The following is an 18,026-nucleotide window of genomic DNA, read 5'->3' as shown; positions in this document are numbered from 1 at the left end:
TCACTCACTTGGTAAGTTTCCCACAACTCTGATGATTTACTCCTCATCAAGAAAAAGGTTGTGAGAGAGGATATTACTTTCCAATTCTACCGGCATTTTAGTTTTCAATTTCTTAAATTAATTGGGAAATGATTCACGTTGCGCTGATTTAATGAGCTCATCACGTGCCGTCTTGAGATTATTCAGAGTTATGGGTAGTGTTTGTTTTTCACGTGTTCTGTTTGCTTTATTTACGAATTTAAGAATGTAACCCATACACCTTTCGAGTCTATTAATATTTAAGAATTTTTCGAAATCAATCATTTTAGTTTTGCTCGCAATAGGAAATGAACTTAGAATTCTCTTCAATTCGGAAAGGTCTTTGATGTCAACTGAGCCTTTTTCAGGCCACTCATTTTTGCTTCGCATGAGCCAAGAAGGGCGATGCCACCAAATCAAACATGAGAATAACCTTGCCGGCTTGACGCCTCTTGATAATAAATCTGAAGGATTATCACCGCTGCATATGTAATGCCAAGAAATTTTGTATCCAACGCATCCGAGACCTTTTCCGCTAGCCTCGAGAGCAACAGCTGGTTAACGGAAAACAGACTTTTTAAAAGAATTGTGTTGAGATTGGATATTGACTTCGCATTTCGACTTGATGTATGAAGTAGTACGATTGAGACCACATACTTCTATATTAGTAGGGAAAGTGCTTGAATTCAATTTCCTACATGTATTTTCTCTTATAAAACTTGATTCTGAACCTGAATCTAATAGAACCCTGATGGTGTGAATACTTGAATCCTTATCCACAATATTTACAAATGCTGTTGACAGCAATACGCATTTATTAGCAATACTTGCAGAAAATGCATGTGAAAGTGCATTATTAAAAGTTTGAGAATTATCCGAATTTGGAACAGGCGTATTATTTTTGGTGCAGTCCACGTGAATTAGGGTGTGATGTTTATCATTACATTTTTTGCAATTTGAACAACGCCATATTTTGCTATAGTGATCCGGACGAAGGCAAGTTGTGCATAGTTTTGATTTTTTTACACGTTCGATTCTTTTGCTAACAGAAATTTTCACACGTTCGACTGTAATGCTCTTTGCAAAACCTCGTGTACCGCTTTGCTTACTGTATTTTTATCGACAACCCTTTCGTTCTGATTTGATTCTTGCGTTTTTAAGAAATCAGCTCGGGATTTCAGAAATTTCTTTAGATCATCTAAAGTGGGAACGTCTTTATCGACTCTGTACTTTTCCCATTCACGAACTGTTACTGAATCTAGCTTAGTTTGAATCAGGAATACAATAAGAGTGTCCCAATGCTTTGTGGGCTGTTTCAATTGTTCAAACGCTCTCAAATTCTTGGAAATTGTATCCAAAAGTTTTCGCAATTTTTCACCTGATTCCTTTCCAATCATTTCCAAGTTGAATAAAGATTTTCGTGATTGTATACTTACATCCTTTTATTGTCATATTGCTCCTGTAAAATCTTCCACGCCACTGCATAATTGTCGGCAGAAATTTCGAGAGATTGGATAACCTGAACAGCACCGCCTTCTAAGGATGCTCTTAGATAGTGAAATTTTTGTATGTCATTGATATTTGCATTTTTGTCAACCAAAGATTCGAAAGTATCATGAAACTCTAGGTTCGCTGGAAACATTCCACATGAGAAGCAAATATTTGCTAGGTGTCCTATAGGCTTACTAAGAACATCACATGCCATCTTCACTATAACGGAATTGATGTTATAGGCATCTAAACTATTTGAATTTTTCAATGAAGCAATTACAGTTTGCACTTCAGTATCATTAATTAGCTTCAAGAAAATTGAATCCTTCAGTGAAATCTCCATCAGATCTGCACCATCAGTACCTGGGACAATAATATTTGTAATCAGCTCATCAATTACAGAAGTTGAATAGCTATTAAAAGTATCAGCAGAAATATCTGAATTTTTATGGACGACTCGTGACTTTCCATTAAATTGATTTATTATCGACCACGTTGTTTTACCAACATTGCCACTGTTTAGAATGTTGTCATTATAACAACTAGATTTAGGTTCTTTTATTTTTCTCCTATAACTGTTTCCCATGTTTATATATTTTTTTTTATTTATTTCACTGCCAGTCATTAACCAAATATCCTTCTGATTATTTACATTATTCCTCATTTGTTTCAAATCATCATCAAACCAATTAATTTTTCTTTGTCTTCAATTAACTTTTTTTCTCTGGGAGAGCTACTTCACTTGCATATCTGATTTCTTCACTTATAAACGTTGCTAAAAAATCCAGATCAGTAGATGTGTAATAAGTTGACCATTTGATTTTACTAATAATAAACCTAAATTATGAGACACCAACATTTGAAATTGGTTTAATTAAATACATTTTTTCCACAGTAGGCAGTTCATCTCTAGCAATTGATATTTCTAGCCCATAGTGTTCAGATATGTCATATTTAATAACTTGTGCATCTGAGTGGTGGTCGAAATTTGTCAAAATATTATCAATGCAGATGGAGGAATGATTGGTGACTCAAGTTGGTTCTTGTATTGAATGCCTGAAGGTGAATGCATTCAATGTATTACACAATATTTTTTTTTACTGATTTAGGGGAAAAGTCCACATTGAAATCTCCTAATACAACTACCTTTTTAAATTTTCGTGTTGTAAATTCAGCGAGTGAGTCAAATGAAGATACAAAATTCAGAAAATTTTCCTTACCTGATCGATATAAGCATACTACCAGTATATTGAATATAGTTATTGCCGCAAACTCTACATAAACTTCAGTGCAATATCTATATTCACATCATTCGTTATAATATCATTTCGAACCTATATTGCCACTCCGCCATGCTTAAATTTATATCTGCAAAGTAACCTACCAAGTGGTAATTAATGATGTTGATATTCCTGACATACAATATTTAATTCATCAATTTTATTAGCTAAAGATTGAGATTTAGAAAGAAAGTTTATAGTTCCTGATTTTGTTCATATGGCACTATATCCATTTGATGTTCGTTGGTTGACATCCTTGCATTAATAGAGAAGTGTGTAATACAGAAATGAGCCTCAGATAATGAGTATTCCTCATTTTCTATAAAAAAGAGTTGGGCCTCTAAAATTCATGTTGAGACTTAAATTGATGTGAATTACCAAGGAAATGTTGACCTAATTTAAAGGTTAAGCGACTGTATCTCACTCCTTCAGGCCAGAAACTACTTTCATAGATCTATTATTCCTTTAGATGAGGCTCGACTCCTATTTTAAAATATGTTTTTTCGTTAACCAGCTGTCACACCCCTACGAACGACAACCCTCAGAAATCGAAACTTATGCGAGCTAAGGATTAATGAGGTCTTACCTTTTAACGTGTGATTCCTAACACGGGTTGGACGATAGCGAGTGAAAATCGGTCGTTCAGACTAGGGCCTGAACCACCGACCAACACGGCAGTCAATTCGAGTGAGTGTACAAAGCACCCACGTCGAACCGCCTACCATAACGGATTGATCATCATGCCTAGTTCTTTTGGTTGGCAGTTTTTTCATACTGACATTGTCTGAATTTGTGCGGGTTTTTATATATTTTTCAATATTTTCTCCTATAACTTCATCTGATACCCTTGTCAAAAATAACCATTGTCTTTTTAGAGTTATTTCGTCTGCCATGAAAGTTGTCATTGCCACATCCGCTACCTTTCATAGGTCTCCTTCCATATGTCTCCTCCTTCTTATTTTCTCCTTTTCATTTTCTTCATCTTTATTTGTAAAGTCTATTAACTCTGCATTTTAATTCTGTTTGTATTTGCATTATATTGGCAGCAACCACTTGTTCAGTAATCTCACCCTATTCATTCGAATAGCTACACGTGCTAGGTTTTTATCTGTTGTTAAAATACCTTTACATTCATTAGTTTTTATGTTCAATGTGTTCTTATTTATTCGTTCAACTTTTTTATCCAACATGCTTTTGGTTGAGTTTTTTTGTATTTAGTTGATTACTTTTGAGTGAGTCAAATTTTCGAGACCCTTCAAGCAATGTGATTTTTTCTGTTAGTAGTAGTAGTATCAAGTGCTCCTTGTCCTGTATTATTTTGTCTTTATCCTGTGAAATTTGCCTGAGTAATTTATTCTCTTCTCTCAGGAATATTTCTTCTGTGACTATAGTCTCTTCTGATCAGCTGCTTGTCTCAAACACTCTGGATGGAATATATGATCACATTTGATGCAATTCACTTTATCTATTACTTTTTTCAAACAGTGTTTACAAGTGTAATCATTTATTTCTTTAGACTGAAATAAAATCGCTTCTGCTCCGACGGCCATGTTTACCTTGATATGTTTGATATGTTTTAGATTTGCGTGATCAGATAATAGTTTTCAATATTACTTAATTTAACTTATGAACTTCATAACAGTTGAAGAAGAAATTAATATTGAGTGATAAACACACTTGAAGAAGTAATTAAAACTGAAAATTGAACACGCCTTACAAGCTATTGTATAGGGAAACACAAGTTGCAGTTTCGTAAACTATCCAGTACAAATCTCACAATAAAGTATTTGTTCAGGAATGTCAGTGATAGGAGGTGAACAATTTTTGAGAAATTAGACTGACGACTATACGAAGTTGAAAATTAATAAATTCACCCCTTTTGTGACAGCCCTTTACATTTTGTTTGCAATGTGTAGATGTTAAGTTTCAAATACACTTTGAGATCAAAGTATAATACCTTTACAAAATTCACAATTCCACCACTAAAACAAGTGGACGGTTCAGTTGCAATAACAACCATAGAAAAAGCAATTCTACTAGCTGAACGATTGTCTGGGAAAGGCACCACCCACTATTTCTACACTAGAATCCACAATGCCGGAAATTACTTTTTGACAGCATCTAGACGGGCAAATTTTGAAACTGTTCAATATCAACAAGGCGTCTGGTCCTGATGAAGTGCTCGTCATTGTACTCAAAAAGTGCGCAAATGAACACGCACCAGTATTTTGCAGATTTTTCAACATGTCTTACAAGAAAGGGGTTTTTCCTTTTTTTGGAAGATTGCATGCTCGCGTTCAGCCTTTTGCCGAAAAGGGCAAGAAAAATCTTCCTTATAACTATAGACCAGTCGCTTTGCTATCAGTGATATCAAAAATCATGGAGAAAGCTGTAAATCACCATATCCATAAATATTTGGCTTTCGGAAACAAAGATCAACAGGCGACCTTCTATCGTATTTCACCCATATTTTCTAAGGCCTTTGACCCTGTGTGGCATGAGGGTTTGCTGACCAAACTTCGATGTTATGGCTTCTTGGATCATTTTGTGTGTGGATCTTCGCTTCCTGAAAAAAACGTTCCCTGCAAGGGGCGTCGATGGATATCTCTCGAATACATTTACCACCAACGCTGGTGTTCCCCAGGGATCCATATTGTTTCCAACTCTCATTTTATTGTATATCAACGAGTCATTGAAAAAAAAGAAGAATCCAATATATTGCTTTGCTGACGACGTCACACTTGTCTCTTCATTCCATTTGGATTCCAAGACATCGGCTGCGGATGCACATCCTCACCTGTAGCAGGAGGTTGCATATCTCAATTAGGACCTAGAAGTAATTTCTAATTGGAGTGAAAGTAACCAGGTTCAATTCAATGCCATGAAAACCCAGGCATCGGTTTTTTCCAAAAAGATAAATGTCTCCGAACCGGATATAATAATGTCAGGTCAGACAATTCCGCTTTCTGCTTCAATTAGTTTGTTGGGAGTTGAAATGGACATCAATATATCTTAGCACAATCATGTCGCTGGAATTGCAAAGGCTGCTTCTCAAAGGCTTGGAACACTGTTCCAAAACAGAAAACTGTACACACCTCAGCCACTTTTGATGCTTTATAAAGCTCAGATCAGACCTTCTTTGGAGTACTGTTCTCATGTATGGAGCTCTGCCCCTAACCATACCCTGAAGCTGCTGGATTTCATCCAGAAAAGTGACATCTGCCTGATTAGAAACGCGAACATCACTTGCAACCTTGATAGTCTGGAACATCGAAGAAAGGTTGGAGATTTGTCTCTCTTCTGTAGATACTTTCATGGGAAGTGGTCAAGTGACTTGGTACATTTGATTCCACCAAGAGCGGTACATTTCAGAATTTCAGAAATACGCGACGAACTGTGGGTGCTCATCGTTTTGAGGTTCAACTCAGTATACCTCGAACTTCACTGTTTGAGAACTCATTTGAAAAACTGCGTTTATGTGGAATAAACTTCCTGAGAACGTTTTGATAGACGTTATCAACCACGTACCATTACTTGGAGAAAAACATTCAGAATTAAATAATCTTTCAGATAAAAAAAACTGACAGTTCACATAACTCAGAGTAATATTAAAATATTTACTATTAGTCTCTCTCGAGCAATTTTTATTATTTGTGCAGTGCAACTACCTACTTTCCAAAATGTATGTCACATTGGTGGCGAGGAGCAAGATAAGGCATTACGAGTTTATATCTCCTCTTTATATAAATTGAAAATATGTATATTCATCCATTCTGTTATCAATAGAAATAAACATCCAAGAATATTATACTCGAAAATCCATGAATCTCATTACCAAAAAAGTTAACACAAATTATGATTAAAAATTAATTTTTCATAATGGGAATAATGTTTATAGCGGTCAAATAATTACTTTCAAATCATATGTTTCTGAAAATCAGTTGAAAAAAAAATAAAAATCCTGATAAAACGATTTCCTTCCGTCTTCTTTCTTCATATAAAGATGTAATGTATATTTTTAATGTAGAAGTAACTCATTTTCTGTTAATATTCAGTTTTATAAATTTAGTTAAATCTCCTGTTATGAACATTTTGTTTCTTGGGATCACTAAATGATCGATTGATTGACATGTCTTTCAGTGTTAGTATAAAAAATATGAATTGTTATTTGGGCCTAATTACCCGCCGGTTCCTTAGATGCACCTTAGATAGGTACATTTCATTGTATAAATTTGGCAATCCCAATGTCTATTTCAAATGAATTCATCATTTCAAATCTGTAAATTCATTCTCAGTTTCAACTAATATAAATAACAACGTTGAAACAAGAAATAATTCTTCAAACTAAGTCAATTTGAATACCGAATTAAACTACTCCCCAAACAAAAACTCAATAGACAATTTTATTAGACCCCATAAAGTACAGATAATCAATAATATTTTTTGATAAACTTTTTTCAAATATCGAATATTTCTAAGTTACTCAAAAATAAAATTGATGAGAATCTAAGAATGTTAAAAATATATTTATTCATCTTTTACTTCTGTATTGAAAATGTATATTTCGCTGAGACTATTGCCGCCAGGTGGCGCTAGCGTTATTTGTTGAAGTACTTACAACAAAATCACAAATTTGCTAATCGATTTACAGATTTTAAGTTTTATTTCCCAATGATTATGTCTTTATTTCCCAATGATTATGTCTTTATTTAAGAGACGTAATCATTTTCAGACAATGAAGCATATTTGATTATATTTAATCAAAAATAGGTCAAAACCGGATGCAACAGAAACATACTTGTGATGGTTTTTTGATATCCAGCTAGAATCTCTAGAATAACCAGAATTACCAAAGAAACACCCAGAATAATATTGACAGTTTTAAAGTATTTTGAATTTCCCCACTACTCCATTCCTAAGATTCCATTGATTGAGACGAAATGAAAAATAGGAACTGGGAGAATAGTCAAAGAGCGTAAAAATGACGAAAATGGTCATTCCGATATTGGAATGATACCAAAAAAGGAGATATTAAGAAAAGGTTTCCGAATCACAGAATAATGTAACGAAATACAACTCTTCGCTTCTTGAAATAATTATTGTTAATTTTTGTAAACACATCCAAATGACAATTATGTCGAACACTTTGGCCAACATAACTCAGTAAAATTATATATTTCTTTTTATTCCTATATTCTCAAGATTATGAACCTAGTTAACTTGTAACCGATATCACAAGATACTTTAATTTATTGAGAAAGAAAAGTTTTTTGGCTTCCTACTTCGTCATTTTTATACAAAAATGTAGGAGACTGCCGAAGGAAGAAAGGGAGCTATTGAATTCAGAAAAAAATGTATAGATCTTGTATATATGTTATTTTCAGGTACATACTGAACATTGAATTACACGAAAGAAAAAGTACTGTCGAAACTACTTTCATATGAACATTTAATTATATGGAAATCTCTTTTTCTTTCAGTTTGTTAAACAAGCATTCGTTACAGAATTGAATCAGATATCATTCAAAGGAACGCTACATAATATAATATATGAAAGAGTTACAATATAAAATTTAACTTAGATGGAACACTGTCATCCTCACTGGTAGACATCGATGTTTTGCTGTAAGAAACTTACCTTAGAGTTCTTCAGTACCAATCTGGATAATATTATAAGAAAAAACCACACAATTTATTCATAAATTACGAATTTTATGTCACGGAATAAGTTTGATCTACTTATGTCATCGATGACCATTCACTTATTTGATTAAATCCCAGCCAGAAGGAATCTTGTTTATATGGCCGACTTCGAAGTTTTGAAATGAGACAATTGTCTTGATATCTCATCAGGACCGTTCTGAATAACATTACAAGATGAAGCACTTAATTCATTCATAGCATTACGCATTACATTCATATGCTTATTTGATTCATTCCCAGCCATAGGAATCTTGTTTGAATTGAAAAGGATATATTTTTTGGAGAGATTGGTTTCTAGGAAATAAAAGATTTTGGCTTTCAACTTCTCCTTTTTTTTTGATGCGGGAAACTTCCGAAGGAAGGAAGTAAGTAAATTAAGTACAAAATAAACTTTTTAGATCGTGCATAGATATTACTTTTAGATACAAACTGGAAGAAAAATCCTTCGGTAGACAACTACTTCCACATGAAGTTCGAATTACATGAAATAAAAAATACTTTCAAAATAATTACTTTCATATGAACATTGAATTATACGATAATCACTTTTTCCGCCTTAGTACTAGAAATATTTGTTATGGAATTGAATCAGATATTATTCATAGAAGCGCTACACAATATAATATATGAAACAATTACAATATAAAATTTCATTAAAATGGAACACAATCATTCTGAATGGTGGACTTCAAATTTTTAGAATAAAACAGTTGCCTTATTGCCTCTTCAGCACGATAATATCGCAAGATGAAGCATTCAATTCATTCATGACATTACGACTTCATGTCATGGAAGAGTTAAATCTACTCATGTCACAATGACAGTACGTAAAGACATACATACATTTATTTCATTCAATTGCAGCCATAAGAATCTTGTTTACATTGGGATATATTTTAGGGGAGATACATTTTTGGGAAAAAATGTTTAGGGCGTTCTACTTCCAAAGGAAACTTTCAATGGTGGGGAGAAAACAATTAAGTTCAAAATAAACTTTCTACAAAGATGTGTAGATCATGCATATATGTTACAAACTGGATTCCTACAAAACATTTTGATTTGATTTCATCCCAGCCATAGTAAATTTGTTTGAACTGAAAGGGATATACTTTTAGGAAATACTGGTTTTTGAGAAAGAAAGGTCTTTCTACTTCATTTTTAATAAACATGTGGGAAATTTCTGAAACTATCCAGGAAATGTTTTCATATTGGCGATTTCATTGATGATTTTTGTTGTGTAAATAAATCAAAAGCATTATTATTATTGACTGTATTGTTTATTGTCAAGCATTTCAATAACCTAAATTTTTGAATGAGAAAGAAAAATAATTGAAATCATCTTCACCTCTATTTTGTGAAGGATATGACTATTCAATAACTATAATCTTTATTTCATATTAAAGGACGCTTTCTTGACTCTACATTTCGATAACTGTGTTTCTGTTTCTGAAACGGTATTTGAATCCAAAATTTATAAGCATATTTTTCTGTCAGGTTGTTCATTAAATTATCGTCAAGGAAAAAATATACTTTTTCTTTAACCTGAAAAGTTTCCATTCATGAAGTTTAATCGATGATTTATGTAATTCTTTTATATTTCAGCACTACCTTTAACTGTCTGATGAGTGATCAATTATGACAAATTGAATTTTCTACTAGGATTTACATGATTAGATTTATAAGTGTTATTGATTTCTAAGAATATAAATAATGATATAAGAAGACATTTCTAACATTATATCTTTATTATGCGCTGACAGGACAGATAAAAACACTAATTCATTTCCTTCAATCAATGGATTCTACATTGAAATTAATAAAAATGTTGAAAACTAAGTTAAATATTTCATATGTTTGAATTTATAGGTATCCAAATAGGTAGATGTCTAATATCAGAAATCTCCTTATAAATTTTCTAGAAAACATAAGATATTTTTTTATAAAAGTTTTGGCAGCTTTTTTGTCAAGATGAACTATTCATAGTGTTATTTTTTCTGATTAAGATTCTCGTCAAATCTTTTCTTTTATAAGGAAAAAATTTCAAATTGACCAACACGTCAAACTTGTATTATAATTCGGAATACATGTATAATATTCAATATTTGTAAATAAAATGTGTAAATATTGTGGTAATTATATCTTATTCATTGACAGTAACACTGTAGTTTCATTTATTTTTGGCTTATATCCTCATATTCCCACAGTTTATAAATCTCTGGAGTATGAGGAATATTGGTTGACTGTCGATACTATTAGACTAAACAGATTCTGAATTTGTTTATTTGCATATATCTAATTTCATTCTTCAATATACTTTTTGATAACAATAACCGTTTTTATTGACAGGATTGAATTAATACATAAAAAAGAATGAAAAGACTAACCCAACAACTTAACAAAGGCAGTCTGAAATGAACCAATTGGTTTGCTCTGGTGTGGAAACTTGATCTTTGTATCTGAGGTTCAAATTATGGACATCAATTGTATAATTTATTTTAATATAAAGGTATGCAGGAATTTTGGTTATATACACATGAAAAATATGTTGCGTTTCCATAGTCAGCCACCCTATCAATCTGAATGATGCGATCTGTGTTGACGCCTTCAGGTTCCTGTCATCAAATGTAAACATGAGTTCTGTAATACCTGTAATCTTTTTTTATCAGACTGAAGTATAGCAGGACAGTATCGATAAAGAATATTATTGGAGATTAGTCCCAACACCAAGCCGTTATTTTTAACACTTCGACACGTGTTTCGATCAACAAGTGATCATCTTTTAGAGAAAGATTAAACTAAATTACATGCAATATTGTCCTTATTTATACCAATTTATACCATAGATACCTCTGCTAGGTACCTGCACCTTAATTGTCCTAAATTAATTTTACATATTACCTTACCTACTAGTCTTAAACTTAACTTTACAATAATGCCTTATTTAACAGTCAGGTAAATCTGATAATAAAATAATATTTCAACAAGCTGTATAGTTTAGGGTAGGGTGATCAACAGTGGATCAGTGCTACACAGTGAATCAGTCTGTTATTGGTTTATCTATTGTATGTAGGTGCTTGCGCGAGATGCACGTGGTAGGTAATGTAATGCCTCTTTGACTCACTTCACAGCTGAGGGGTTTAAATGATAGTCGAATTTTTAACAGTTGAATTTGTGTTTTGGAGCCTCCATTTCTTATTATCAGGTAAGTCGAACTTTTTGTGTAATTTCATCAGTTCTTCTATGATAGAGTTCAGGGTATTGTTTCAAGAAATCATTAGCATTCGTAAGAGCACTCGAATAACAGGTGTTATTCAACTTATTTTGTCAAAACCACATTTTGAAAATCAAATGGCGATTTGTTCTACAGCGGATCGGTGCACATTTTTAACAGTGGACCATGATCCACTGTATACCCAACAACAGTAAACCTAATTCATGATGAAATGGACAAAACTATAGAGAGTCTTCTCAGACGATTTTGTTTTCCCCCAATTGAACCTAATTCAAAACATATCCAATTGAAATCTTTTAAAAACAAGGATTCATTTCACAGAAGTTTTGATTAGGTTTAATGGACTTGCGATTACAGTGCTTACATTTGAACTTTATATGCCAATTTTGTTCATTTTATTACAGAAAATGCCACGAAGAAAAAGTTTCGAGAGAAAAATTGGCAGGCACACCCAGGCCCAGATAGAAACCGCGTTTCAATTGATTGAAGGTGGTTCGAGTATCCGCCAAGCTGCGACAAAAATTGGTATTTCTTTCACGACATTACAACGTTATAATGAGACACGAAGGGCTGCTGAACTTAATGTGCAGCTGCGTTTAACTCCAAATTATGCTGTAAATAAAGTGTTTTCCGACCAGCAAGAAAAAGTATTGAAAGACTATTACAAGAAATGTGCGCTATTATTTTACGGTCTTTCATCAAAAGATTGTCGTCAAGTAGCCTATCAAATGGCCATGATTAATAATCTCAAAATACCACCCAATTGGAAAGCGGAGAAGTTGGCGGGGATTGACTAGTTCCGATGTTTTCGCCAATGGCATCCCGATCTGAGTCTTAGAAAACCGGAGGCTTGCAGCCTCGCAACGGCAACGGGTTTTAATGAAGAGACTGTCAAAAGGTTTTTTGACAAATTGGAAAAAGTAATCCAGCGTAGTCCAGCTTTTGCCGATGGAACTCGTGCAAAGTCACCAGCGGTGAAAAGGAAACATTATGCACAACTTGCTGCATTATTTGTGCTAGTGGTCAAGCATTGCCACCTGCCATTATTTTCCCCCGAAAAAAAGTCAATAAGAGAATGAATTTTGGGACGCCACATGGAACTCTAATCCTGGCAACATCTTCGGGTTGGATGACCAGTGAGCTGTTCGTTGAAGTAATGGGGTCATTTCATCAAGCACAGCCACAGCACGCCGGATAATCCCAGTATTCTGATAATGAACAACCACGAATCCCACTTAAGTATAGAGGCGCTTGACTTAGCAAAAAAATCCGGGGTTACTTATACTTCATCCTCATATATCAGCAAGAATGCAGCTCTTGGATGTGGGAGGTTTTGGTTCGTTCAAGAACTATTACCACAATGCTATGGACTCTTGGTCGATGCGCATCCAGGTTGTCCAGTTACCATATACGATGTTGGAGAATTTATTGAAATAGCTTTTACGACCATTTCCAACATAACGAAAGCCTTTCAGAAAACTGGAATATGCCCTTTTGACAGGGATATATTCTCCAGTGATGATTTCTTGCCCACCACAGTGACAGATCGACCGTTCCCAGCCAGCCTAATTCCAGCCCAGTCTAATATTTAAAAATAATCTGTTTTTCCGTTAACCAGCTGTCGCACCCCTACGAACGCAACCCTCAGAAGTTGAAACTTGTGCGAGCTAAGGATTAACGAGGTCTTATCTTTTAACGTGTGATTCCTAACACGGGTATTGGCGTAGGTAATATGGTATCACACGATGAGGCTGTTGCTGGACCATCCAATTGCAACAGTAATTTTGTATCACCAGAACAATTCAGGGCACCATTGAAAGCCAATCCTAGAACCAACAAAAGAAAATCAAGAGAGCTAGGAAAAAGCATCATAGCCACCGATACTCCAGAAAAAAATAAGATAGCAACGGCCAGAGAAGCAACTTAAAGTAGAACAGAAGCCAAAAAAAAATTAAGCGGCAAGTTTTGCAAAGTGATTCTGAAGAAGACTATGATGAAAGAGTATTGTGCCAAGATTCTGATAATAACAATGATTGGTTCGAAGAAGACGAAACAGAAGTCGAAGAAAACATGTTGACTGAAAAGCGTTTAGAACAACCCTTAGCTCAGTCAAGCAGAACAAGATGAATTTGTGCTTGTTCTATTTTGTACAAAAAAGCAAAAAGTTTTCTACATTGCAAAGGTTTTGGATACCTTGAATCATAACATGGAATATCATGTCAGCTTTCTTAGATGTAAATCGCAGCAACAATTTTGTATTCCAGATGTGCCTGACCAGGCGTTAGTCAAAGAACAGGATGTAAGATTCATCTTTCCGAATCCAACAATTAGTGGTACAGCTAGGGATGAGTCTTATTATAAATTCTCAGTTGATATTTCTCTATTAAAAATGCGTTAATTTTTTATTTTCTTATATTTAATCTCGAAAATGTATTTTTTCTGTTTTTTCATAATATATTCCTTTTGAAAACACATTTTTCTTTTTATCTCATCTACAATACCCTCTAGAAACCGTTACTGGCTGGAATTTCCTGTATTGTAGGTTTTTTTTGTGAACCTCTCATGTGTGAGAGGAAAAGTCAAAAGACGATGTACTAGAAAATTCAACCCAACACGTTTGTGCTGTCCACAGTGATGTGAACTGTCAGGAATATACCTATACGTCCTTGTTTCCTTCCTGAATACATAGTATTCTAGCTTTCCCTATTTGCCCCTCGTTAACAAAATGTCAAGAAATGGAAGTTGTCCTTTAATTTATAACTCATACGTGAATTTTATTGATGGGAGTCCGTTATTTGAAAAGGAAACAAAGTTCTCAATATTCGATTTTTTGTTCGAATATCGCAAAAACATAATTCACGTACCTCAGCAATATCCGAGGAAAATACTCTGATTTCTCATCAGTTTCCATTTCGGATCTGCTCATGAACAGGTTTGCCAGGTAGGTGGACAAGGAGTTACCATAGCAGTTCCCTCCTGTTGTTCATAAAAGCAACCTTCTACCTGGAAACGGGTTTCCAGGTAGAAGCCTGGTTTCCAACCGTTGGGTTGGAAACTTATAAGTTCCGTTTCAATTGAGGGGTAAATATGTTGTTGCATTTCTTGAGGACGTCTTTTACTTTGACAATCATCTTTCGCATACAGTCCGTCAATGATGAGAGTATTGACCCTTTCGTAGTAGTCCGATTTATCCAGAATTACTACTTTGTTACCTTTGTCGGCTTTCAAATAAAATACGTCTTTGTCTTTCAATCGCTTGATAAGTTTCGTTTTGTTTTTATCATCGTTTATCGAATGTTTCGGTTTATCTGTTATCAGGTTCCTGGAAATTTAATTCCTGACTTTCTCTCGAACCACTCCCTTCGAAGAATCAGGCATTTATTGAATCGTCCTTTTATCTTCCTCAAGGACTTTCTCTGAAGATGAGATACCAAATTTCAATTCGTTGTTCAAAAGGTTGATCTCTTTCTTATCAAACGATTGTGAATAATGTTTTTGAAAATGTTTATGACTTTCGAAGTAGCTTCTATTGGTATATTCTTAGTTTGAGTTTCTTATTCAGAATACCTACACATTTTCCTGATATATTTTGTTTCAATTATCCGAAACATTCCTCTCTGAAAGTCATTCGATAATGCGTAATCATTTTCGTCTAATCAATCTATATGTTAATTTTTTATATAGAATATAGCTATCTAATTCTAAGATACTATGGTTAGTGTACAGATGAGCGATTTTTAAATGAAGCCATTTCTCTTTGGCGAATTTCTGGACTTTATCAGCAACCGCAGATTTAGTAGGGATATTTACGTGAACAAATTTTGGAAAAATTGAATATCTTCCACAGCTCTTTAGAAACCGAATATCTGCTTGTTTAAGCCTAATTCCCGTTGTATATTCCTGAGAGTTCACATCACTGTAGACAGCACAAACGTGCTGAGTTGAATTTTTTAGTACATCGTCTTTTGAAATTTTCTCTTACACATGAGATGTTCACGAAAGAAAAATGGACAATACAGGAAATTGCAGACAGTAACGGTTTCTCGAGGGGTATTGTAGATGATATTATAAGGAAGAAAAAGTTTAGATCAAGAATTAATGAAATCTCAACTTTTAGAAAAGACGAAAACTAAGACAAATATATCTCAGTTCCATACCACCAATATACGAAGAACTTTGGAAAGATTTTCGAGGAACAAGGTATAAAGGTTGTATTTAAAACATACACTACAGAGGCTTCTAAGAAATCCAAAGGACAAAGTCGAGAATTCGGAAAAGTCTGGAATTTACGAAATTAAATTTAAGGCTGTGATGCAAAAAACTATGGAGAGACTAAAAGATCTATTAAAATAAGAACACTTAGCACACCTAAAACATGGAAGATCAGAAAAATCAGCAGTCACCCATCATATTTTGCAACAAAACCATTCCATAGACTTTAGTTCGTTAAGATTAGTTAGACAAGTTACCAACAAACAGGCGTCTAAGATGCCTATGAGAATGTAGAAATAAGTAAACATAATAATATTATGAATAAGGATGGTGGACCAATACCTAATAGTACACTATATAGCTTGTTGAAATAATGTTTTATTACCAGATTTACCTGACTGTTAGATAAGGCAATATTGTAAAATTAATTTAATACTAGTAGATAAGGCAACATGTAAAATCAATTTAGGGCGCAGGTATCTAGCAGAGGTATCTATGGTATAAATTGGTATAAATAAGGACAATATTGTATGTAATTTAGTTAAATCTTCCTCTTGAAGATGATCACTTGGTGATTGAAACACGTGTCGAGGTGTTGGGACTAAACTCCAGTAATATTCATTATTACACCAAAGGCTCCCAGACTATTGGCTTAAAATATGTCTTAAAATAGAATATCCACGTATGATTGAATCTCGAAGTATTTACGTTTCATTTTTGAAGTGAGGAGGCCAGCCATGATAAAATTACTTTACTCCACCAATAGACACCACACTTTCATTTTACTTTCTTACACTCGTGGTACAAATAAAATGAGGTACCCAGCATTGCTATAGCACGTTTAATTCGATTTTGAGAATACACATTTATTTGAGACAAACTACTTAAAATTTTGAGCACACTTATATGATGATGATACTAAGTTCCAAAGATAGGAGGAAGTAGAGAACAGAAAAATAACTTCTTGAAGAAGCGCCTCCAAAACAATGAATGTTGATGAGATCATCATTGGAAAAAAACTGACGCGGCATTTTGATCTTTCTGAGATGGATTATAGGAAATATATCATTTCCAGATCGCAGTACTAATTTCCAAAGAACTGAAAAAGTAGAGAATGGAAGAAGCGTCTCCAAAGAAGTGAATTTTCATAAGTGAGGTTGTCATTGTAAGTGAAGTCATCAATGGAATCTAACTGACGTGGTATTTAAAATTTTGTGAGTTTGTGGTTTATAAGAAGTATATCAGTTTCCGATATGGAAAATGTCAATTTTAGGCGTTTGATTGCATTACTAAGTTTCAAAGATCTGAGGAAGTAGAGAAATGAAAATTACCCCTTGTTTATTGAACAAGACTTTTGAACTCTGCCTTTGCGCCTAGGTGTATTCATTTAGTTGGATAAAAGAGAAACATCTACAAGACCAAACTCTGTGAGGTATCTTGCATGAACGTGTCGAATAATTTCAGCGTCCAGCGTGGTATTAGCGGGGGGAGTAGTTGTTTTCCGGCAGGCATTTACCAGAACATACTGTACCTACACAGTACGGGAGAGATGAATATACTGTGATTTTATTTCGAAATATTCATTTTCTTATATGTATGTATCTCTCCTTGATACAGTCTTCAGACTTGTTTTTATATAAAGTATACTTCCATTTGTTTTTTTATATAGTACTTTATTTTACAATACATTACATATCATTTCATCACAACAACTTTTTCAGTTAAGATATATTAATTTATTATAGATTACATAAAAATAATGCAGAAAAAAAGGCCTGAATTTTATAATAAACAATGTATTCTTTGTGACCTTCTTCTCAGACAGTGGTGGCAATCCATCAGCTTACCAAATAGAAGATAACTTTCCTCACCAACACTAACAAAATATGCTCATCCTGATAAGCCAGCACAGCAGCTGGTCGGTATTTTAATGTTTTGGTCATAAACATTTATATCTAGTGCACAATAAGTATTTTGTTCATCCTATGACAATGAAGTACTTCATTCAAAAACAATTAACGCTGTGGTACCATTATCATAGGATCAACAATAGCAGCTTTACATGCACTAAATTAGGTACTATATGACAA

General features: G+C 33.9%; 1 protein-coding gene across 4 annotated transcripts in view; it reads left to right on the top strand.

Annotated features, from left to right (window-relative positions):
* The window catches only part of LOC111513263 (uncharacterized), a 46,114-nt gene extending 35,465 nt beyond the window's left edge, over nucleotides 1-10,649 (top strand). For 2 of the 4 annotated variants that reach the window (XM_074185824.1, XM_023169444.2), the window contains one exon: nucleotides 10,095-10,649. The gene's annotated coding sequence lies outside the window, so the exon portion shown is untranslated. Of the gene's footprint in view, nucleotides 1-7,521; nucleotides 8,097-8,269; nucleotides 8,581-10,094 lie in introns of those variants that run through there. The other 2 variants (XM_074185822.1, XM_074185823.1) reach the window with 2 other exon arrangements.
* The last annotated feature ends 7,377 nt before the right edge of the window (nucleotides 10,650-18,026 follow it).

This window comes from Leptinotarsa decemlineata, unplaced genomic scaffold (assembly GCF_025532065.1).
Source record: "Leptinotarsa decemlineata unplaced genomic scaffold, Ldec_3_MD MMD2_tig00078346_RagTag_RagTag, whole genome shotgun sequence".
In the NCBI taxonomy this organism is placed as follows: domain Eukaryota; kingdom Metazoa; phylum Arthropoda; class Insecta; order Coleoptera; family Chrysomelidae; genus Leptinotarsa; species Leptinotarsa decemlineata.
The sequence above is the reverse complement of the archived record's forward strand: the minus strand, read 5'-3'. Positions and strand labels throughout refer to the sequence as shown.